The sequence below is a fragment of the Ambystoma mexicanum genome, chromosome 3p, assembly GCF_040938575.1.
Source record: "Ambystoma mexicanum isolate Mex_15411 chromosome 3p, UKY_AmexF1_1, whole genome shotgun sequence".
Lineage (NCBI taxonomy): Eukaryota > Metazoa > Chordata > Amphibia > Caudata > Ambystomatidae > Ambystoma > Ambystoma mexicanum.
This window is the reverse complement of record NC_090925.1, coordinates 583,426,397-583,452,757: the sequence shown is the minus strand read 5'-3', so window position 1 is coordinate 583,452,757 and position 26,361 is coordinate 583,426,397. Positions and strand designations below refer to the sequence as shown.

The following is a 26,361-nucleotide window of genomic DNA, read 5'->3' as shown; positions in this document are numbered from 1 at the left end:
ATCGTCCTTGGAGAAAACCCCTTCCCCTCTGGGCCTTAAAAAATCAGTGTTGATGGTGTGGTCCACAATGTTTTATGGATGGACATTAGAAATGGGTACATTAAGTGGAAGCACAAAAATGGATTGTTTTTGTTTCCTTGGAGACGGAATATGCTGTTTTGAGGTCCCCATAGGCACATGTGTCTTCATCTAATGTATAGGCAGAACCATTGAGGAAGTGGTTGGTGGGTTGGTTGTTGACTAAAGCATCCAGGGGACCATTCCTGGAGTTGTGACTGAGGTTTTCATTGACAAGACCATCAACTAGGTTATTAACGGGGTGACCCATTTGGGGCTTCATCGACATGGCCGTGGATGATGTTGTCATAGATTGCATCATGGACAGCGTATGGGAATGCTTCTTGGACTAAAGTATGGAGCAAGGCCTGAATGAAGAATTACTCGTCGATAAGACCATAGACATATATGGGCCTTATGTCATTGGCAGTTTCACGGATAACGCTTGTGTCAAGGAAATAGACCGTTTTAACAAGGTGGAATATTTTGGGGTAAAAAAAAGGCTCATAAAGACCATTTTAAACTCTGGTGCAATCATCCCTCTTCACACTTTTTTTTTTGGTGCCCGCTTCACCCATAGAAGAGGTTATTTGTCTGCCAGGATGCAGTGAAACTGAGCTCCTCACTGAAGGATTGTCTGAGGATATATTGCCAAATAGAACAAAAGTGTATGTTGTGGTCAGGAAAAGGGAAGGTGAAGCCATCATTTTGTCTGTCTTCAACATAGATGTTCTTCAGTTCACATGTGAAGAAGGCTTAAAAAAGGCTTTTCTTCTTGGATTCAGTCATGGGATGGGGAATACCTCAATGGACTATACCATGAAGAAATGCACAGCTAACTTGTCCAGCCGTTCAGGAAAGTACCTAAAGAGGGTAAGAACTACCAGATCCCACAACAAGGAGGTACTTCACTGTAGCTGTAGATCCATGGTTCAAGTGGAAAATCATTGAGTAAAGTGAGAACTGTGATGAGGACTACCAACTCTGAATGTACGGTAAAGAATCTAAAAATGGCCCACAGGGTTGTAGGTAAGGGAGGCATTATGTATAGGCTAAACGGTAAATGACCCAAAATGAGTCCAATAGAACACTAAAGGGAGTGCAGTATCTTGTTTTTCCATTGAAAGTGCTTTATTATTACCAAGGATTTCCAGCCTGACCATGGAGAATATTAAACAGCATGTGAATGTATGAAAGAACCAAAGCTGGAGAATATATAATTGCATTGGTGCAAAGGATGGAAGAATGATTGCGAGAGAAATGGGCAGGAAATTAGATGAATGTGTAATTCTTTTGGGAACCACAGATTTAGATGTGTACATGAACATTTAAATATTTATATTTTGTTATATCTTTTTTCACTATGTTTTTCTTATAAAACATATTTATTTATTTATTTATGTATTTATTAATGTCAAAAGCGCACAGTCACCAGCATTGGGGAGCACATCCAACGCCCCCAAAGTGCACGGAAATACAAGCTCCAACAGTCCCTTTGAAGAGAAGCAAGGCCATAAAGAAAACAACCCTACTCATGCAGAACTCCGTTTGTAGGCCCAAAAGCACAACAGCAATAGTGCATCAGTAAGTAATTTCCCAGTGAAGAGGTGAGCCATAAGGTGCAGACCATATACATGAGTATACACCCATATTCCTAATGAGTATAGCAACGCTTAACACTAATCATGAAACTATTAGGGGCAGTAATAATGATATTAAATGAAAAGTAGTCCTTTACCCTAATTGATTAGACAACACATAAGTGGGCTTCGAAATAAACTCAGCCATCCCAGAAGCATAAAACCATCATGATTTAGCAGATAAAATCAGCCAGGCTTTTGCAAAAGGCACATTTATACTAAGCTGCAACCCCCAACAGCAGGGCTGAATGCCGCAAAGAGATTGGCCAAGACAGGTAGGCAAGCACATTCTCAAGCCCTGAATCTCAGCAGTGGACTCGTACATAAGCAACAACAAAGTAACTGACCCTTGAGCTAAGAGAAAGATACTGGAAACTGATTGTTTGGAAAACATCAGCCCAGCTGAGTTCCCAAGCCTCAGTACACAAGATATATAACACATTCTGCCTCATTACGAGGCTGGCGCTCCCGTAATGAAGGGTGTCGGTACGGGACCGGCACCGTTCATTACGGGATGCCTTATTACGAGGTCCCCTAGTGGGACCCGCAGAGAACGTCTGGTCAGACCAGATGTCCTTAGCGGGTCCCGCAAGAGGATCAAGGAGCTAATAACGCGCCAGTTGTTAACGGGCCCTTTATTAGCTCCATCCCCATTCCCATTGAGCCCTATGTGGGCTCAAATGGGATTGGGGATTGGTTTTGTGAATGAGGAATTACCGGGTCCTCCAAGGTTGGAATGACCCGGTAATTCCTCATTCACAGAACACGGAGATGGAACCCGGTATGGAGGCAGCCATGCCCTTAATAAGGCTGCTTCCATACTCTTAATGAGGCCTATTATGTTCCTAGCTAGGACATTGAAACTTAACACAATGAAGGCCACCATTCAGTGGGTATGAAACAACGAGCAGAGAAAAGCATGTGTGTTAAGGAACTGCAATCAAGGAGCAACTCTGCCACCTGTAGGAAAATCCTCACTGGAAGAGGCTCAACCACCAAGATAGGAACCATATGAGACATCATTGCCAATAGAATAGAATCAATGAGACATTGACGGTCTTTCAGGGAGATTTAAGAACAATCCTAACAACACACCGTTTGCTCAGAAATATATTTATATTACTTTGATATATAAACATATATCATTGCACAGGAATGAAGTCCATGAAGACTTTAGTTCCCAGTTCAAAAGATATAAGGCAGAGTCAGTGAGATCATGCAAAAGCCATGAGAAAGCAAATGTTGGAAGGGGAAGTGAGTAATGTTTCCAACGAGGAGTTGCAATGTTAACTGTTAGTTGAACAGTTCATAATGGTGGGAACGGTAAGTTGGTGCCAATCGATTAAGTTTATGGGAAAGGATGTAAAGTTATAATTTTTGTTGCCACACTGTCACATCTCACATAGGGATTGGTTAAAACCCATCAATACTCCACATGGAATAGCCAATCAACAGTTAAGCGTATATGATACAAGTTAAAAAAGTTTAAGATCCAATCAGCATCATGCGAAGGAAGATGGTCTCATAACCAAATCATTCATAACTGAACTCATAGCATAGTCAGGAGGCATAGGATAAGCCAATAGGTACTGTATGGATTCACCTATTGTGTACATGACTCTCCCAAATCACAGGCTGGGGATTTGTGAATAACCTATAACATTTGTTGACACTTCACTTCTAATTCTTAATATAAATGCAGTAATTTTATGATGCAACGTTGAATGTCTTTTTGATTATTCCCCAGCCCGGGTGGTGTGCATTACACTTTCGTTTTTCTCACATCTCGTGCATTCATTTTTTGGTTCATTGGATTGATTTTTATTATTTGGATTTGGGACTTGCCTTACACCAGCGAGGGCATCATAGCGCTAACTGTGAGAGACAAGTCAGAGAAGCAGATAATAAAGTTTCAAGATGAGGACCTACAATAAAAAGGTCTTCAAAGCCTGACAAAAGAGAGATGATCTTGTGTATTCCATAGGGACAAAGGCAGGGCGTTTCAGAGCCAGGCCACATTTACCAAAAAGGCACAGTCCCCGGTCCTAGAACATTGGAAAAGATAGGCCAGAATAAGACAGAGGGAGGCTGAACAAAGGGGGCACAATGGGGGGACATAAGGGCAGAAATTACCCTGTGTATACTCAGGTCCTATAAAAGGCACAGTGGACAATGCATAATGCCTTAAATTCCACATGTTTGTCAACCGGGAGCCAGTCTAGTGTAGCCAAGATGAGGGATGAGCCGAGGCCCGAAACGGTGCACCGCAGGCTACTCTGGCTATCATATTATGAAGAACAAGTAAGCAGCGAAGAAGATAAATAGGGTTAGCCAAATATAGGGAATTGCAGTAGTCGAGGGATCCTGATACCATGGCAGATAACACCACTGGGTGCTAAATTCCATAAGAGCTTCATTTTAAAGTAAACTGATTTGCAGACCATGCTCACCTGTGATTCCAAGGACAAGGAGGCGGCCAGTTTAATCTTGAGAATTTTAACCACCAAGACAGGTTTAGGCATGGTGACCAGGACCAAAGGTCAAAAGTCCATGGTCCATAACTGTGAGCTGGTTGTAGGGCCCACCACTAAGACCTCTGCCTTGCAGTCAGTGAGAAGAAGACAATTATCACTGATCCAGGTGTTGATGGAGAAGAGACAAACTTGCCAGTGTGCAGCCGTGGACTGCTGCATCAGATCGAGGTGGACTATTACCTGGGTGTCATCTACATAAGAATAACACCTGAACCCAAAAGTGTGAATCAGTTTGACCAAAAGTTGGATATAGATATTAAAAATAAGACGAGAAAGAGCTGAACCCCGTGGAACCCCAGAATGGATGGGCACGAGAGCAGAAATAATGGGGTAAGTGAAAGAGATTGAGAGAGATCTAAAAGAAAGGAACTGAACCAGGCAAGGACCGGGCAACAATGCCCGCAGAGGCAAGCCTGTCAGCCAAAATGGAATGGTCGATGGTGTCGAAGGCAGCTGATAGATCTAGGAAAATCAGCGCTCCAACACCCCCAATCCACCAGGCCAGCCAGGTCATCCACTGGGTATGCCAACACTGATTTGTTACCTCACCCTTGGCCAGAAACCAAATTGAAAAGAATTAAGAAAACCAAAGTCCTCAAGAAAAGAGCGAAGGGCAGGCATCACCAGAGATTCAAGCAGCTTCATTCAGCCCTGACGCAAAGTAAATAGGCCAGAAGGTAGAAGGAATAGAAGGGTCTAAAGAGGGTTTTTTCAACAGCGGGATTACCATAACATGATTGAGTGAGGGGGGAACCGAGCTATTAGGGAAATAAGAATTCACTGCAGATGACACCCAATGACCAATCCGAGGCATAATCTCCTTCAGAACAGCCAATGAAATTGGATTTGAAGGGGAGGCGGATTTAATGCCATTGGTAGCCTAATTATGTCCTCAGTATTCAACAGAGGGAATTCCACCCAAGGCCTAGGGCAGTCAAGGGGGACACTGAGTCTAGTGGGCAGCAGGGATTAAGACCATGAGTCAAAGATTTGCTGACGGATGATAACAATCTTGTCCCATAAAAACTCAGAAAGAGAGTTGTTCAAGCCTTGCAATTGCACAAGGGCATTAGACAGGGGAACAGCTGACAATGATTGCACAAGCTTAAATAGTTTCCAACATGGAGGGGGGGGTGGGGGCTTTCAAGCTTTAAAATACAATATTCAGGTGGCAGCACAAGAGCCACCCAGGAGTCTGATAAAGCTTTAAGCCAAGTTTCTGTTACGTAAACCAAATCAGGCGAATGTTCCTGAAGCAGGTCATAGACAGACTGAGCATGCAGGCATTAAAAAATAGGCATTTAATATGTCCACCGGCAGAGATCCAGGCATGTCACTCCAATTAAGGGGCATGACCGTTTCCCACAGTGCAAGTTGGAGTAAAACCATTAGAAGTAGCCAATCGGCTCCAACAGAGTAGTCGAGAGTGAGAAAAGACTTGCCGTGTCTGCAGGAGATGAAAATAAAGAGCCTGTGAGGGCAAACAAACAGGGAACGAGACCCTGGTTGATCAAGATGAGGCCAGGCAACCATGGCCAACTAAAAGCAGGCCTTTAAAAGTAAATTAGATGAATAAAAAAAATGTTTAAGCAAAATAATAAAAGAAAAAGATAAGTACAACATAAGCTGAGTGGAGGGGCACTGAAAGGTGGTGCCCAGTAAAACGCCCAGATGTCGGAAAAACTGACTACCTGTTAAAGGAAAGGAAATATAAAACTACAATTTAGTATAAGCCACAACACAGTGTAGCCAGGAGGGAGGTTGAGGTACTTCAAAATAAAAATAAAAATTCCGTTGGGAAATAATAGTTTTGTACAAAAGAAAATGTTGTAAACGTTTATTTTCAGTGATAATACATACATTGATTATTAAAAAAGGGATTAAGTGAAGAATGAGCATAAATATGGGACCAATTTGTTTCATGAAAAAATATTTCTATAACCTTGATCATCCAGTATACTGTGTGTAGTAAGTCACCTGTTATATCTTAGAAAAGGACACATAGAGTATTGCATATTTCACTACACAGCAGATGTTCGCACAAGCAATAGTAACAATCCCATTGTACAGAACATCCTCAAAACCCCACTCTTTTCACCACCTCGACAACAACTAATAGTGATACTATAGTGAGCAAAATCTCTTTAAAAGTGCGAAGGTGGGTTGGAAGACTTTGTTAACAACAATATAACTGCAATAGAGCAGCAGATGCCAGCCCCTTTCAAAGTATTATAGCCATCCCCATCATAATCCACAAGATCCACATAAGTACCACATTGCAATTTTATTTTCACAATTAATTACACCTCAATGGTGGCCTCCTTTGCTAGCAATAAAAAGGTAAGAGAGTAAAACGACCTTTGCAGTTTGTGAATACCTAGTCTGCCAAAGCAGAGACCTGCAATCTTTGTTTCACCATACGTTTTGCAGAACTACCATTAACCCTAGCCAGCATGGTCAATGGTGAGAGATCATGGGAGTCACAGTCCAAAACATCTGGAGAGCCAAAGGTTGAAGACCCCTAGGATAAAGAATGGGACAAAACACATTTGCTAGATTATTTTGAAGTACAGATTAGGGTATATATTTTGTGCAAAACAATGGCAACATGTACACAACCAGGGCTAACAGCGAGTATTGGAAGGAATGGGGTTGACCTCCTGCGAGGTAATACAAATAATGAGGATACACTGCAAGGCTCTATTTTGCATGGAAACAGTGTGCATGCATTCTCCCAGTGGGCACAGACATTGCAGAGTAGAGCATATGTGGGTGATGATGGGTCTAAAGGGTGCCCAATGTCCAGTTGTATCACTTCCCATCAGATGTCATCTTCACGGTCCAGTAAAACAACTGAGGTCACAGCCACCAGGACTGCCCCTTTTGGGATGGACCAAGCCTGATTTGCCTATGGTCTTTCCCCTTCTGTAATGACTTGGCAGGCAAAGAATGATGGTCTGGAGGGTTGCTGAGAGCAATGCCAGAGTTAAAGATTAATTCTAAACCGTCCAGCCATCACTTCTTGTGTTTTTTGCTAAAGTCACCCCGAGTGGGACGGGTATGCCCAGACATGGGTCCCATGCATGCTGGGCCTAGAGACCCAAGCTACTCCTCACAAATGACATGACCGAAACATATCTGGGGATGCTTCTGATCTCATGCAGAAGGCATGTGACTTAGCAGTTAGGGCTGAACTGCCCCTTTTGGGGCGTGACCAAGCCTGATTTGCATATGGTCTTTCCCCTTCTGTAATGCCTTGCAGATGAAAAGAAATGGTCTGGAGGGTTGCCCAGAGCAATGACAGAGGCTAAGATTCATTCTTAACCTTCCAGCCATCATCTCGTGTTTTGCCACAGCCACCAGAAAAGTACACTGGGGACCAACCAAAAGATAGTTCCAGAAGGCAGCCACATCCATGAACATTTCTACCTCAGCCATTTGAAGACCATTGCTGCCCACCACAGCCCAATTTGAATAGTTAACAAGAATACAACATTGTGATCCACCAAGTTGTTTTTTGACAGACCAATCCCACTGCCCCATACATGTGTGGAGATGCCCACCATAAGGTTTCCTGTGGCAACTGCAGAACAACCTTCACCAGCATGGTCATAAAATGCTCATGCATTGCCATCTGTTGACCATCAATACATCTACAAGAGTATGTGAATAGTGAGGTGGAAGCATATAATCAATCAAATAATTATCTTCAATGAAAGCTAAATGACCTTGAATAGCACAAGCATTAAAACCATGGGTCAGCCTATGACAACAATTTGCTCCAGAAATCAACAGGAAGAAATAATGTCGGGGCAAAGATATATGGAATCACCCGGCTGTTGGGCAGACAATTTCCCAGGCAGCATAGAATCATTCCTTAATAACGCGAACCTGTAAATCAGAGACTAGTGGTTAAAGGAGGAGGAAGAGAGACAGGAGCATGTACAGGAACAACACAAACAGGTATCTAATTTCCTATCACACCGCAGTTTACAAGAGTAAGTAAGAAGCACAAGGTGTGCCAGCTGCTTTGCTAACATCAAACCCTAACCAGATGTGACACTCAATATACTCTTTAGTAATTCCTGTTTCCCCCAATGCACCACACACATACATGGTCCTACAGAAGATAAAATGTTACCTCATTCCTTGTATATATACAACCAGCAGTACAGCAAGCTTTTTGGCAGTGACTGACCTTGCTATTAGGCCTAATGTATAACACCTCAGAAGCATACTACTGAATGTCGCGGTTGAGCATTATGTAGACCAAACAGTACTCATGAAGGAAAGAAGCCAAGAATGCTAGACAGACATGAGGTAATATGACACCATACCCACACATGCTTCTTTCGAGTGTGCCTGTGCATTCCATGTTGTATTGAATAAATAGTTCCAGTCTCGCCAATCAATGCAACACATGAAGATCAAGGTGGCATTGTCAAACATCCATGTACTGCAGAGCGATATAGTTATGATGTGGTGGTTGGGGTGGAAAGATAGCATGCCATCCATATGTATATGTAGACCATAGTGTATAGTTCAATAACACTTACAAAAACCTTCACCTATTCCTGCACCAAATATGCCAGTGCTAAGTATGACATTGTGTTGATTGCTCAGTCACATAACATTGTAGGCAGGGTCACAGAATTAATGGTGCACACTTATAACAACACCTAAGATGGTCCATGCATTAGCAACATGTAGATCAGGGAAAGATTTGGATGCACACAAAATGCTGATCAAACATCAGAAAGGAACAATTTAGAACAAAGTGAATAAGGTAAAAACTTCAGTTTATTTATTTATTAGCATTTATAAAGCACGCATCAGTCCTGAGGCATCATGGCGCTGTTACAAGGATGATGGCTGGTTACACAAAAAGCATACTTAGTTACAGAAAACACAATGGCAAGCAGATAGGAGAAAACAAGTTGAGAGGAGGTAGGGGGGTAAGGGAGGAAGGAAGGGAAAGAGTTAGTTGAACAGTGTAGTTTTGAGGGTTTTACAGATGGATGTGAGGGAGGTTTCAGCTCTGAGAGAATTGGGTACGGCATTCCATAGTTTAGGTGCTATATGGGGAAAGCTGATACCTCCTGCATTTGCTCTTTTGATGGGTTGTATGCATAGTTGGTTGGCATAATGGCTTCTTCTTGGACGCAGGGAGGTGTCCCTAGTGATAGTTTCAGATAGGTGGGGGGGACAGTGGGGCTGAGGCACCTGTGTGTCAGGGTGAAGGTCTTAAAACTGATTCTCTCTTTAACTGGGACTCAGTGGGCATCCCGAGTAGCCTGTGTGATGTGATCTCTCTTAGGAATACTAAGGGCTGCTCGGAGCACGTTGTTTTTGACAACTTGAAGCCTTTTTAGGTTTTTGGCTGAGGTACCTGCAAAGAGAGCATTGCAATAGTCCAGTTTAGCTCCAACGGTGGCTTGTGCGATGGAAAGGCAGTTTTGGCTATTTAGAAAAGGTTTTATTGCATTTATATGTTTTGTGGTGTGGGCGGATGAGGAGGCAATGCCACTGACCTGCCGCGTCATTGAGAGGGTGGAGTCTAGGTAGACTCCAAGAGTCTTAACAGAGGAGGATACAGGGATGATGGTGTTGTCTACGGTAAAGTTGTCATATTTTTGGTCGAGTTTGGCCAGTATGTCTTTGGGGCCTAGGAGGATGATCTCTGTTTTGTATCAGATTAAGCAGAATCCATTAGCTGCCTTCCAGGCTTGGATGATGTCGTAAATTTGAAAGAGGGCTGCTGAGTCTTGATCATAGGAACCAGTGAGAGGGAGGAGAACTTGCGTATCATCGGCATAGTTTGTGAAAGCTATGCCGGGTGAGTCAAGTCTATCAAAAAGACGTTTAGTAAACAGGTTGGAATGGGTGGGTGCCGTGCAAGATCCCTGGGGAACTCCGCAGTGGATGGTATTGGGGGCTGCGTTAGACTGGTTGGAATAAACCTTCATGGCTCGGCCGTCTGGGAAGGATGTTATCCAAGATGAGGCCTTGCTGGAGAATAGGGCTGTGTTTGAGAGGCGGGAGGTAAGGATGTTGTGATCAACGAGATCAAACGCAGTGGAGAGATCCAGGAGTAGTAAGTGGGCAGGTTTGCCCTTGTCCATTATCTTTGTGATTTGGTTTTTTAGATCTAAGAGGGCAGTTTCAGTGCCATGGCCTTTGCAGAAACCTGATTGCCTTTTGCCTATGATGGCGTTGGATTCCAGTTAATGTTGGATCTGGCAGTGGGCTGCTTTATCTAGGATCTTGAGGAGGAAAGGAACAGTGGTGATGGGTCGGTAGTTGTTAGGGCATGAGGGATCTAGGGAGTTTTTTTTTTATAAGAGGGCAGACCCACGCTTCTTTTATGCTGAGTGGTACCATTCCTGTGGAGAAGGATGCATTAATGAAGGCCGTGATGGTAGGTATCAGTGCATCAGCGAATTCATTAACAATGCCCGGGGGGCAGATGTCTCCTTTGCATGTAGAGGATTTGAGGTGCTGGAGGAGATCTGAGACTTCCGATTCTGTGATGTCCCTGAAGGCGAAGAGAGGGGTGGTCTGATTATGAGGGGGGCTTGGCATGGGTTGCTGGTCTGGTTTGGGTAGTGCTTCGCGTTGTGATTGAATTTTGTCTTGGAGAAGTTTGACTTTGTTAAGGAGGGCTGCCTGAATGCTGGAGCACCAAGCTTCATCTTTAATGATCTCGTCAGGACTTGTGGAGGGTGTTATGAGATCGTATCAATCAATCAGTTTGTTCTTGAAACAGATGTATGTTAGTGATGTATTCTCTTAAAGAGTGTATACCAGATCCACCTGCCCTCCATTTCTCTCATGCAATGTATCATCCAGCCCAGCCCACAACACTCTTAATTATTATTAGGGTATTTACTGAGCTTGGACCTAGATTTGGGAAGCAACAGTGTGCTTTACAATCATAGGGGGAAGAACCCAGTGAAGGAAGCAGATAAATAAGGGAACTTGAACTAACAACAGGGGAGGGGAGGGCTCCAATTATGAGCCCTCGGCATCCTTGTTGAGGCCCTTGATCCTCAGGGCTTCTGCCACAGCGTACGATCACCAGTACAACATAGCCAGCTGTCCATCATGAATACACTAATAAACACATGTAATATGTATGTTTCATTAAACACATGACAATCCTGACCTTCACCCACTCCAATTGAAGCACGTTAATAAATTCCCATCCAACTCAATTGTAATGGGCATCCAATACACTTATCAGTAGGATTTGGTGCGTTTGGTGTATCCCATTTGTTAATCTCAGTCTGAAAGCAATGCAAAATAAACATCCCGCTGAGAATTGGTATAATGAATTCCTTTCAGGCATCAATTCATGGTCACCAAATAGAGGGCACGTGTTTCTCTAAGCTGCCGGATTTTTCTCTCAAAATATATTTTCTGTCTAGAATGTATGCTGGCAGAGTAGTGATGAAGAGAGATGTTAAGGAATTGTGAGGATTTCTATTTCTCATCCACAGGAGATCTGCAGGGTATCTGGGAGAGTAGTTGTTTACTTTGATGGGTGAGTTAAGGTAATCACAGGGATGATCAGCCTCTTTACCAAAGTAGGAGGCTTGCAGCTCAGCTCTAGTCCGTCCCTAGATTGCATTTGGATTTACTCCACAACTTGGGTGCTGGGCTACAGGCCTGCATAGACATGTGTATAAACAAGGTTGGGCACATTTGAGATGTGTTCTGAGAGTAGCAGAGGCCCACGCTCAGAAATGGCCTTTGATGGTGTGAGGGATAAAATGTTCATTGTAAAATATGAACATTCAATATGACAGAAAATGTGAATGTAGAGCATCTGGTCGCATTTGTGGGGGTTCCCACATTCACAAACATATTTGTGCTCACAATTGACTTAGCAGTTACGTTCATCCATTCAGAACAGAAAAAGGGAAAATGTATTGAGCCTAAACGGGTAATTCCTTGTCCTGCTGTACATGTTCGGTTGTCTGTGATAGCAGCAGTTCTAAAATACAAGTCTACCTCTGAGTAAGGGGTTGGGGTTATATTTTTATGTTTGCAATCATGATGAGCTGTTAGTGGCCCCTGCATACATTGCAGCCAAATAGCTCACTCAGATCATGGGCTGAATCTGGCAACAATGGCCAACTGTCCGAGTGACAGAACGCTCCTCACCCCCCTGCACCCTCTCACTCTCTGGACACCCTGCCCCTCACTGTCACCTCACAAGATTGCCACAGGGCCGCCTGTGGCAATCTTACTTCAAGTTCACTGGACCAATCATATTCTCCATCCTCGCTGGCCATCATACAAGGAGATATGAGGATCACTTTCCAGCACATGTGTCTTATTTCCCTGGTGTTTGCCTGGAAAGGTAGTTCCATGACTCTCATCCACAATCTTCCTTTCAAGAAAGATTCTGTTAAACCCTCGATAAGAAAACCCCCCATTGTGCTGTTAATCATCATTATCTTGGATTGACCTCACAGTTAATGGTCCTCAGCCCTTGTTGAATGCTCATGCTTCACTTTGGTCTATCAACTTGGGCTATATGGCCATTAGCAGCCAGGCCATCCCATTACAGTGGCCATTAATGTCTCATTAGTATCCTCCATGCAGAATTGTGCTCCCATTGGAGGGGTCCGTCATTCTCAAACAAGTGGGGTTCTGGGAGTTTCTCTACTACCGGCCGATATCCCGGGTTAGAGTCTCAACAAAAGTCTTTAGCTCACCATCCTTTCATAGAAGAGTCATGTGCACTATATATCAGGCTTTGTTCTGCTCAAGGGCAGTCCAGCCCTGAAATGCATGGCAACTCTCTTCTGAAAGAGTACAAACAGCAACCCCAGACATGTGTTCGGCCTGGTTAGGCCTCATCAGTGAGGTGATGCTGTGCCTCTCTAAGAACAGTGAGCAAGGGTTCCATGTCTGGATTACCCTTGTAATTTAGGCTGAAAACCCAAACCTACTTAATATGCACAAACAAGGGGGGTTCTGGGAGTTTCTCTACTACCGTCCAATATCCCGGGTTGGAGTCTCAACTAGAGTCTTTAGCTCACCATCCTTTCCCAGAAGAGACATTTCCACTATATATCAGTCTTTGTCCTGCCTGAGGGAAGTCCAGCACCGAAATGCATGGCAATTCTCTTCTGAACAAGAGTACAAACAGCAACCCCTGACACGTGTTTCGGCCTGGTTGGGCCTCATCAGTGAAGTGGAGCTGTGCCTCTCTAAGAGCAGTGAGCAAGGGTTCCACATCTGGATTACCCTTGTAACTTAGGGTGAAATCCCAAAGCTACTTGATATGCACAAACAAGGGGGGTTCTGGGAGCTTCTCTACTACTGGCCGATATCCCGGGTTAGAGTCTCAACAGAGTCTTTATCTCACCATCCTTTCACAGAAGAGACATGTCCACTATATATCAGTCTTTGTCCTGCCCGAGGGCAGTCCAGCACCGAAATGCATCGGAGAATTGTGCTTTCTTTGGGGGGGTCCGGCATGCTAACATCCACAAGCTCCTGCCTTCTACCCATGCGGATAATAGGAGCCAGTGAGTAGTCAATATTGGATGTACATACATGAATCATAGGGCCCAATGTGAACTCCACAAATACATGGTCATGGACCAGCAGAGTGACGTGCTCCCTGAATTGTATTGCCAGATAGAGGCTTCCGTGACATATCATTGTATTGATTGGAAACGTTTGCTAACGATTTACTTCACACATGTATGAGAAAAACTTTATTCAGAGAAAACCCAGGAACAGGATGCATTTCATGATTTTTCCACAAATGAAATCAAATAGATCTTCTTATGGAGGGATTGAGTGCAGCAATCTTAAATACATCCTTTCCCCCCCCCCCCCACCATATCCATAATCACTGGCCTACTGATTTCTAACAAAACCAAAAGACTATCTGGGATCCCCCACTGACAGTTTCATCCAATGTCATTGGTTGCCCAATAAGCTGGCTGCTCCTCATTGGTGAGAGTCCCGACGACCAGCTCCACCAAGGCTAAGCAGTTCACTGCTGTGCGCCGGCCTCTAGTACACCCAGCCTGTAAAACAGGAGCTGGGCCGCTTCGACATGTTCATTCATACCACTGATTGTTTAGGGTTTCTCAAAGATCTTTCCAGCGGCATGTTTCTCTATTTTTATGGATAGAATAGACATTGTTCCCTTTCCACGAAAAAGGGCTACAGCCACATAGGTCTGTGTCAGAACAAAACAATAATTCAGAGTGGCGCACACCGAGTTAAATGTTTCATGGGTTTGATCATGGACACAGTTTGAATGAAGAATGTTAATTGGAGAAGTGTACATAGTTGCATACTTCTTTTATGTTTGCTTCACATTTTTTGACTGCTGTGCACCTACATTGTTAGTCTTGGGGGAAATCATGCACAATTAGACTTAGGGCCTCATTACACGATAGGCGGTAACCATGGCGCTATTAGTGCCATGGTTGCCGTCGGTATATTACCGTGTCCGCCTTGGTGGATGGCGGAATTACCGCCCTACTCCAAGGTGAGCGGGGGCGGTAATTCCCCATTCACCAAGGCACTTCCCCATTCACATTTTTGCCCCCATAGGGCATAATGGGAATGGGGAAGGCGCTAATTACGGTACCGCAAATTGCGGTACCGTAATTAGCACCAAGGTCCCTTTGCGGCACCCTACTTTAACGGCTGGTAAAACCAGCCGTTAAGGTTGGGTCCCGCAAAGGGAACTCGTAGTAAGGCGGTAAGGGTTTACTGGTACTGGTGCCCTTACCGGTACCGGTAAACCCTTACCGCCTACCGTGTAATGAGGCCCTTAGGTTGATTTGAGCAAATATTATGTTTTTGAGAATTATTATAATATGCATGCAGTAATTATGCATTTTTCTACGTACAAATCCCCTTTGTTGTTAAGTTTTGGGTACATGTATCTGTGTAATGAAAATGTGATCCTTTGTGATGTTTTATAATGGCCTAGGGGACATAGGGCCTCATCACGAGTTGGCCGGTAACGCCGACGCTAGCCCTACCGCCAACCCCCCGGCGCTATTAGCGCCGGATCACAGGTTTGTTATTGCCCATTCCCCATTGGGCCCATTCGGGAATTCCTCATTCCCCATTGGGCCCAATGGTGAAAATTCACGCTATTATCCGCTGGCGGTAATCACGCCGAAAAATTGCAATTTTGCCGCAGATTGCCAAAGCGATGATCAGGCGGACCCTTAAATGCGGCGGTAATAGCGCTACCGCCCCATTTAAGGGTTACCGCCAGACTCGTGATCAGGCCCATAGTATGAAGACACATGCACTAAGAATGAAGTGACCCAAACCAAACCGCTCTGACACAAAGCATAGCTTTATGTGAATATAACATTTAAATGAAGTATACGTGTAAAGTACTGAGGACAATGATAGTCCTCAGCAATGGAAAAACACTGTGATAAAGACTTACAGCAGCTTCCACATCTGAATCGAAATAGTTTACTTTCGAAAAGACTACTCGGGACAGTCTAGCAATGTAATGGTTACAGACTGGTGAATACCATTCAAGTATGTTATTCAGCTGATTCAGAAATCCCTTCTGGGAAGGAAAGATAGTTGATGTAAGGCATGAGAATGTCTGGGCCATCTTGAGAGGCTCACATCAAAGTGGGGATTACTGCAGGATAGTTCTCAACTTGGCATTCTTCCATATCTGCAACTCCCTCCTGGCTTCTTACTATCAATGCCATTCTTTGCAGATCTGCCTTTGTCCTCAGATCCTCCGGGAAAGACAAGAGTAAACAGAACTATAAATAGTTTCCTGTCTTGTGGAAAGGTTTCAAATACCTGGAAATGTATCCATTGGGTGACCTAAAATGTTTCCTGTTTGCTCATTTGTTTTAAAGTGTTTTGTTTTTAATTGGCATTTGATGGCATTTTGTTGTGACAAACGTGGCATAAATATCTGACCAAAATTAAGCTGCGTGGCTAGTGAACAATACTTAGGCTGACTAAGAAATGTGTAGTCACACGAATCACAGACATGTTTCCAGGGTGGTTGCAACAGTAAATCAATGACACTCAGCTGCCTAGATCACCACCAGCAGGCGGGCACAATGGATTACCACGTAGACTATGAAATCATCAAATCTTGGCTCAATGTAATGGGAGGAGGGCACGAAAATGTCAACTTTATTGCGGCAGCATAGATCTTTTCACCACCTGCTGAAGTTTCAGCATGATTTACTATTATAACAGATTACCACCCAATGCAGGTTGGGGCAACCAATCAGGTTGCTTGAGTTATGGGCTCAATCTACCAATCCAAGCCTGCGTTCTGAGCAACCTGATGACTGCTTTCCCTGCCCGGCCATCTTCCCCTCGCCCTCCCTTCCCTTCTTATTTTTAATCCACCCTGCCCCACTTACTTGACTACTGCAGTGGCAGTGCCCGATGCAGCTGCTCCTGCCTCCTCCCGTTGTCCCTGCTGGCCGCCATGGAAATGGCGGAGGAGCTCCATACGGAGCCCGGCCTTCCTGATCCATGGTGGCCATTTTTAGTGAGTCCATGAGTGAGGCGCCCCGCTCATTCAAACAAGATATTTTGCTCTTTGCACCCGTAGTTACCCGTTTGGCACCCCATGTTATTGGTGGTAATGGCCTTTAACTTGGTCCACGGCCATTAACACACATTCCAGCCCATGTGTATCGCGAAAATGAAAATCTGAAACCTGAATTTATATCACATATGAAAAGGAGCATTCATGTGAAATTTAGGATTGCATGCTCATTTTAAAGTTTAGTTTTCCCTTGCAATTCTTTTATTGAAAGTTGCTAGGGGAGGAGAGAGAGAGAGAGAGAGAGAGAGAGAGAGAAAGAGAGAAAGAAAGACAGAGAGAGAGAGAGAGAGAGAGAGAGAGTGAGAGAGAGAGGCAGTACAAATAATCTATTACCCACAGAATGTTTGATAAATTAGCTGGGCAATAATGACTTCTGCAGTGTGTTGTACTGGATGATAACTGACTTCTAACAGAGTTAAGAGGATGGTGGTAGATAATCTCCTTTTACATTACAGCATGGATGGCTTTAATGGCATTACCACCCAAGACTAGAGGCGGGAAGCTAATGGCAAACACTTTTATTAACGGAACAAACACTCATCAGCAAGCATTCTTTCATAGAAGAAAAGGAAAGCAGAAGCAAAGATGTCTGCAAAGGAAAATTAAAAAGAGAGAGTCACTTTCCCATTTTATGGCACCTTACTTCTGACTTGTAGGCAGGAGAGAAGCAGGGCAGAGGAAAAAAGGTAAGTGATTTAAAAAAAAGGAAAGCGTGTGATGGGGTGGGGGAGTCTCATTATATTTATACATTTTTATATGTATCACAGACCCTCTAGTTATGCTTAAGTTGCTCAACCCATAGGAAGAGGAGCTTTTGGGCTGCACATAACTTCGCCTCCTGAACAAATCCTCACGGAACTTATCAAAAAAAGTATATGGTCTGTCAGATTGATCCTGCAAAGTTTGGTGAGGTTTCGTGCAGGGGGGGCAAAGTTATAGGGGGGTCCCAAAATGTGTGGTTTTTCCCATAGATGGAATGGAAAAAAGAAATTTGCTTGCGCCTACAGCCCACACCGCTGGATGGATTTTCACCAAATGCACTGCAGGAGCGACATATGCAGACACATGGTTTAAACAACACATTCAGTGCAAAACAATGACACTATTAACTATGAGCCATCTAGCATTTTTTCGGTATTAAGTGAAATAATAGTTTTTATTTTATCGGAAAAAAGATCGATTTAGAAAGACTGCTCTGTGACTGCAGGGAGCAGTCTTTCTAAATCGAACTGTCAGCTCCTGCAATGCACATGAGTGTGCGAAGGGGCTGACAGGCAAGGTGAGACCCAGAGGAGGAGTGTGTGAGTGTAAGATGAGTGAGTGTCTGATTGTGTGTGTGTATGTGAGAGAAAAAGAATGTTTGAGAAGAGGAGGGGCAGGGGGGAAATGAAACTGGTTATGTGTGTTTGTATGTGGCGGGGAAAAGGGGGGCAAGGAGGAATACAAAAAAACTCTGGCATGTCATTTTTTCACTTTTTGAATGAATTACATCAAACAATTGTTTTCACATTGGCTTGACAGCAAAGGTAACCAATTATAACTAAATCGGAAATAGAGCGTTCTTCATTCAGCAACTCTGGGTGCCATAAACATTAAAAAAGGAGGGAATCATAACAAAGGCAGATGTGTATTCATACGCATACACCAGACACCACAATCTTTCTCCGCTAGGTGGGCCTAAAGCAACACCAATGAGCCAAAACCTAACAATTGCTATGAAAATGAAATCCGGAGAAAACTGGGGAGAAAGACTGAGGATAGCCCCACGTGCCCTGGACAAAGAGGGGGTACACCACTAATGCCCTATAAGTGGGAACAGCTGTTGGTGACACGAAGTAAGTAGTGTTCCACAGCTTAAGGTAGAGGATAGGGTGTGAGTGGTGATGTTAAGTTGATTTATAGATTCAAATAGCTTTGCTCACGAATGTTTTAGCCGCATACTTGGAAAAAGTCTCACAGCGATGCGAGAATGTGTGTGCTCTTCTAGATTTGTTTTAGAGAAGAAGGGAGATAGCTGAAGTTAAATCTCAGTTGCATGTTTGTCTTTCGGTAAAATATCTGAAAGCTTCCACCAATAGCAAAATTGTGGTTGGCTGGCCTAGCTGGATTCCTTCTTCACTCAGGTTAGTAAGAGATAAGGCCACCACCACAGGCAATGAGTGGGGCTCTTTATGTGGTACTTGCAGCTGACTTACTCTCCAAATGGTATGGTATTTCCTTATGGATTCTTTGGCTTTAATCCTGGAACATATGTCCTTTGTTTTGGACATGTTGACAAGTAGCATCCTGTTGAATTTCATGGTCAAACTGGAGGCACCGAGTTTCCATCAAAGTTGTATGACATAATAGCACAACAATCAGGATTTCTGCACATGGGATGTAGGAGGGTTTGATCCACTACTAAGTATAATCTGGAAACGTGCATGATATGGGCAGGGATTTCCAAGAGCCTGTCCAAACCCCCCTTCACACTGATCTGCAACGCCTTCCTGACTACTCCATAGAATTTGCAATGCTGTAGGCGGTAGTCTCTAATACCTCTTTGAATGCAGGAATTCATTTTTTTGCCGTGTTTATATCTGTTGTTCAACTTTACTATGGCACTAATACATGGCAGATTGGGGAAAATACATTTGCTTGTATATTTATAAGGAATCTGGAGGCTCAACAACAGAGACGGGCGCAAAGGAATCTGATAGTACAGACCACTGCCAGCTGAATTAATAATGTCACTACCCTACCAGATGCCTTAGATCTCATGTCAGTCTGAAAACAAAGCCTTGAAGGATCCTGGCCTTCATAAGCACTAGGGCAAAAATTGCATCGGGAAAAAAAGATACATTTTCGCTGCATTATTGCAACAGGGCAAAGTTTGCCCTAGTGCTAAATGTTAGCACTAGGGCAAACTTTGCCCTGGGGAAAAAACGCATACATAATGTATCTTTCTTGCCCCACTTCAATGTTTGACCAGGTGCTTATAGCATGCCAAAGTGCACTTGTCATGGTGCAATGGATTTCTAATATGTCCCACTGTTTTAAAAAATAGGGCAAACGTTGCCCTAGTACTAATACTGTACAACTTTGCTCTTGCACCTGTGCAAAGTTTCTGTAATCTGGTCCCATGTTGTAAAACGTTTGTTAAAAAAAAAGTTACAATTACATATTGACATAATGCTAACTAGCTGAAATATTTACTTGTTTTGCATTTCTCTGAATTCAATATCCCATGCTAATGAAAGCTATTTTCCTTTATTTCTCTGCAAATCCCCATTGGCTCCTTTTGAATGTACCCTATCAGCTATCAAAATGTGCATGTGATGTGCAAAACAACTGTCGGATACAGTAAAACCAAATTCATGAATGTCAATACATCAGAAATGTCTTTATATTAACCATATAATAATTCAATCATACACAAATAAGTGACAGGTACAATCTTGTCTAAGAAGTGTTTCTCTTTGTCTTAAAGGAATTATGTATATTCCTCTGGAAATAAGAAATTCATTTTAGGGTTGCCCCATTAATAACCTCCACGAGGTCTTAAATTGCTCCACGCTTCATGATATCAGAGGCTACTGTCAATCAGACAGCATCACTATGCCCATTGTCACCACACCGTTGCTATTGGGGACATCACATAAGTAATTTTTGTTATAGCAAAACCATGTTTTAGTTACAGGGTGAAATAAATCCAACAGACAAGGTTGCAGAAGAACAAACACTTTTCAGCTGATGGGCTGCACATTGCTCCATGACTACATATATAGAAACAAAATAGTTGATGTCCATGTAGTTCTCTGTGATGTCTGGGCCTAAGATTTGTTTTGTTGTTGTGTGCATGTGATATTTTTTTCATATTTGTTATGAAACCCCAGGTAGATGGGTAAGCAGTGACTATTTGAAGACCAAGTTTCTTCAGGGATTTCAAAAATGTTCCTACTGTTATTGTGCAGCAGGACATGGGTCATTCATGAGCAGCTGGTATTGTATCCCTAATGTTTCTGAGGAGGTCATTCTCAGATGGAGGGTCACATTACAATACTGTATTCTGAATTTCAATATTCATATAGGACAGGGGCTTCAGAACATGGAAAGGTAAGATTTAATTTTTTTTTTCGATTCTGTGGAATTAACAGACCAACATGGTAATACAGAGTGTGAAACCAAACCATAATAACTACATAATATGTCTGTGTAATATTTTAATGTTAATAAACAAATATTGACAATTTGGTGTGCAACTAACAGCTAAGAATAGGACATTATATGGCTCATTACGATTTCGGAAGTGCAGAAAATGGTTGGCATTCATTCTGCTACAGGCACTTTCTTGGGGGCTGGGGGGGTGTGGATATGAAATTGCTGCCAGTTTTGCTGCACTGCCAAATTCCAAGTTGGCATTGAAATAGATGAGCTACATCTACTGGATCTAAATCCTTCGCTTTAACACAAATATTTGGAGGAATTAGCACAGACACAGTTAGTTAAGAATTGTTCCTAATTACCCATTGAGTTGTATGGACTCAAAGGATGGGGGCTAACACCGCCATATTGGGCCTCATAATCTGCTAGTGGTTTTGCCAGATGGAGTGGCAGTATCTATGATGGAGCATACAACACTTTACTAGATTCCTCACAATCCAACTGCGACACAACTCAATAAAAGAGGTGCCTGCCACACTTTACACAGCATGTCACTTGCCATCTCTGTCAACGGGCAGGTGAGTGGAGAATGCCAGCATTTTCTAGGAATGTCAAGAAGAAACATATCACCTTGATGCAAGTGTTCATGAGAGAAGTTCTAGATGCATGCCAGTGTTTCAGAACTCACCATGATCATGACATAAGTTTGGATGTTTCTTAAGTACATCTGTCAGGCAGGCCGTGACACTGTCCAAGTTCACTGCGAGCCAAATTGCTCAGCCAGCATTAGTATTTATGATTACTTGGTAAGTGTTTAAAATAGTGAAACCTTAGACGTCCCTAAATAGCTCAAAGCCACTAGTAGCCTTCAGTGAAGCGTACTTTACTATGGAACAATTATAACCACATTAATCATCTAGCAGACAGATACACAGCTGTTCAGATCAAGACGGATTACCGGCTCCCATAAACTCAGAGCGTATTTTGAATCAGGGACAACATGCAGGTTAAATGGTAATCCTGGTAGGATAGCTCAGGAAATCAACGTCCACATCTGACAGTTGTATTAACAAATGCAGTCACATGTTAAACTCCTGGCGTGGCTGACTCAGCCCTGCATCCTTCAGTTGTTGACAAGCTGAGTACCATTAAATATATTGGATATTCATATTTTTACAGTGCTCAGAAGTGAGAGGAACCAGGCATAACACACTATATCAATCATGATAATATTTAGCATTGAAGAAAGGATATCACTTTTGTTTGAAGTAAACCTCAAGAGAGGTGAGTGTGAGATCTTGACAAACAGTTTGACATTATTCTATAGTCAGATAGCAGAAGTGTTGGCAACATTTCTTTAGATTACCTGCAAGTAGTTTTTCACAACATATTTCATATTTACAGGTTACAGAATGTTAAGCAACCACTTGGAGGAAGATCTGGTGATTGTTTAAACTTGACCTCAGGGACCACCTGGAGCAGAAGGTGATGAGATGGTGACATGGTTAGATCTCATTATATGTTGCATCGTTGACATCATCATCATCTGTACATGTTGTTGAATTATTCCGTATCTACATCAACTCTAAAATAGAGTATTTTCTTTTACTTTCTCTTGAGCAACCATGCATTGTCAACACATAGGATTCATTTCTTTTAATTGCATTGGCACCGTTTGGACCAGTGAACTGATGAGGCACAGTCTCAAACTCATGGTATTCCATTTATAAACTGACTTTATTACATTTGACTGACAGTGATGATTTGGAGCACTATGTACATATATATATATATATATATATATATATATATATTTTTTTTTTTCTCAGTGAAAACATTTTGTTAAAGGGACGTTATGGTTAAATTTCACTAATAAAAACCTATCAAATTCAGTATATATATATTTTTTTTTTCCAGTGAAAACATTTTATTAAAGGGACATTATGGTTAAGTTTCACTAATAAAAACCTATCAAATTCAGTGGAAAAATGTTGGTAAAGGGACGTTATGGTTAAGTTGCACTAATAAAAACCTATCAAATTCAGTGGAATAACTTTGTTAAAGGGATATTATGGTTAAAAGTAAAATCGAAAAACCCCAGAAATTCACCAGTTATAGTAAGGTAAGCAACCATAACTTGCGCCACCACTGTGCACTGCTAAGACTAACACCCAGCACATCAAAGATGACATCACAAATGTGAATGTTTTAAAATAAAGTAGGCAACACCTACTGCAAAATGCTTGCTATATTTGCAAAAAGGGCTGCAAAGCATTTAGGATATTTTGCAAAAAAAAGATGATTACCGCCATCAGTAAGATGTACTCTATCTCTGCAGAAAATATTGGTGGTATGAAATTTAATATTTTCATTTTCGAAAGACATGTCAACATCTCTCAAAAATGCACCAACAGCCTTGTTGACATTGCGCCTTGCTTTCTCCATTTGCAGACCAAATGAACTGAAGCGCAGCCACATCTGTCTCTGGGCAATGCAAGAAACAATTAGTTCGGTGTTCAGGAACATGTCCATCATTTTCCCCAATGCAGTGAAATTCCAGTTACATGGCCTAAACGGTTCCCTCCACAATGAACAATGATAATGTCCGGATGTTGCAGTGTGTCCAAAGTGACACACAATGGGAGAAAGTCCATCCACTTCATGACACGCACTCCATAACAAACATCAAAATAATGAAATCCAAGATGTTCAGCCACTCCACACTGCTCTGCATGCGCCTGCAACCAATGGATCCACGAGTCCCCCAAAATCCACACACTCTGCCTCCTGAAAGACTATCTGCACTCATCTCAGCAAACAGACCTTTTGCCACACTCTCCCCTGGCATGCCACACCCAGGAAACCTTATTGGCCAATCCCCTGGGCTCCACAGTCCCATTTCCATGCCTGGCATCCTCAAAAGCCCCGGATGTGGCACGTGCTGTCCACAGACTACTGTGGTGTCCGTGGTCAGATCATCCATTTCAAAGGGGTGGGGAGAGAAAATAAACCCAAGGTAGGGTATTTTCTCTTTAGTGGTGGCTCTGAAAAATGTACAATCTGAGAATTAATATTCTCATTCTCAAAAGAATACATCCCGCCACTACACAAAAAAGAAGATATGCCTCTGTTTACAAGACACCTTCCTGCATCTTGCTGAGGACAGACAACATTGGGGCAGTTCCATAGTGCTCTAGGTGGTATGTGAGAAAATAGCACATTTGCACATGGAAAAACAGCATTAGTGCCTTTAGCAAGTCCTTCAGTACACTCTGCAAAGTAACTGCTCTAATGTACCCCAAATGCAGTCCTCCACAGTGCACCACAAGAACATCTGGATTATTAAAAGTGGCTATATGTCGACAAAGTGCAGGCACACCTTGGAAATTACAGCCAAGGCACACCACACCACAAAGCCTCCACTCCCTCAAATCCAAGGTTGGCAGAAATTTCACTTATCTATGCACACCTCTGCAGATTAGTCACAATGCAATCTCCCACCATCCAAAAACTGACTTGCTCCAACTCTGCAAACACAGCCATCTTCACTACACACAGCAATGAAAACAGTATTACCCTCTCTTCCTATAAAGCACAACCTGAACACCTGATTGGCTAATCCCCACAACCCCATTTCCATGGCAGTCATCCTGAGAAGACCCAGATTTGACACGCACTGTCTGTGGACTACCGTGGTGTCCGCGGAGCCCGTAACACAGGGCAGCCCTTCTTCCATTTCCACTTCACTCTTTGCACTATTTCCTCATTGACTACTGTCAAGCCGTCACACACCCATCTACCAATCACATCCAAGAACTCTACATCTAACTCTGTCCTCACAGTTCAACACTTCATATGATGTACTGTTCAACACTCAGAGTACAGGTCTCCTGTTATTCCAAAGCACCTGCATCAGAAACTACTATAAAAATCAGCAAGATTTTGATTTGCAGATTCAACTACATCTGCATCCATCAACATAAAGTACAGGTATGCATAGAATTTGTGAAGTACATTTCCAACTCTTTTACACATTCATATGAACAGGGTTCCTGCCAACTACCCTGCATAACCTACTGAATAATCATACTCTCATTTGTCCCATCTCCTGACATCAAGTGGCAGTTACTTACAATGCTGTGTGCTTAGAAAGTTTTCTTTTAATGAGCACTTTCATAACAGTTTCAAAACACACATTTCAATTTCAGCAGCACTCTCGGTGATTTTTTATAAAAGAGAAGAAAACCACATTAGAAACATTTCCACAGCATGTTTAAATGCCATATCCTATGTGAAACTTCAATATATTATCATGACATGCATGCTTGCCCATGTCACCCATTCTAATGTGCACATTGTTGTTTTCTTCTTTCATTCTGTCACTTTTAAAACCACTTCTCCAAGTAACAAAGCAGCACTAAAACTCCCACAGTGCACACTCACAGCAAAAACTGGATGTATGTTACTAAAGCATGCCATGAACCCTTTGAAGAAAGCCAAATAAATGCATGTGTACATTTACAGCAGTGCATACTTTTTAATAAATAAATAAAACAAAATGGAAACGATTTCTCCAACATATTGCAATAGCTCTCATATAACAAGCATGCAGGTGTGGGAAAGTTAATAAAATTGCACACACTAACATTCTCCTTTCTAATCTGTATATGCTTCTTGGCATCTCCATTTTTCTCGGCATACTAGGACTCCATTTCTAATACAAATAGTGCAACAATAACTCTTACACTTTCCAAACTCCAGTCCCATAGGACATATTTATCATGGGACTGCCACTGCAGGTGCTTGCCTGTCCCCGTTCCATACAGTTCTATGTAATGGCAAAAAAAGAGACTAACATTTTCCATCACCTGACTTTCCAGGCCAACATGACCTGTAGTTTCCTAGTGAGACTGAGAAGCTAGCTGCCAAACAATTATTAGGAATCTGGTGGCAACCTGTCTGCAGCAACATCAGTGTTACAACCAGACTTGTAATCACGTGCAATGTTACTAACTCTTCTTTCCAACAACTCCTCCTACAGTGTAAAATAATGTCTTCTTATACTACAATTATTTTGCCATTTCCACACATACCACTCATTTTCTTCTGCCATTTCCACACATACCACTCATTTTCTTCTTTCCCAATTGCAGTGAAGAGCAGCCTCCTGAAAGACAGAAACATCTCTCCTAGAAGATGGAAACTGGAAGAAAACTACTCTTCACATCCTACAAAGTAAGTGCAGTAGTGTAGTAGCATTCTTTTGGTTACTCATACAATGTAGAGTAGCCGTTTAGTAGCCTACACAATTCTATCCAAACCAACATCATTTACTTCATTCTTACTCATTGCACCTCAGCAGGTACACTCTTTGTGTTCTCCTCTGAACACC

General features: G+C 42.6%; 1 protein-coding gene across 1 annotated transcript in view; it reads right to left on the bottom strand.

Annotated features, from left to right (window-relative positions):
• The window catches only part of JPH2 (junctophilin 2), a 567,238-nt gene that overhangs the window by 139,796 nt on the left and 401,081 nt on the right, over positions 1–26,361 (bottom strand). The gene's annotated exons all lie outside the window — the stretch shown is intronic.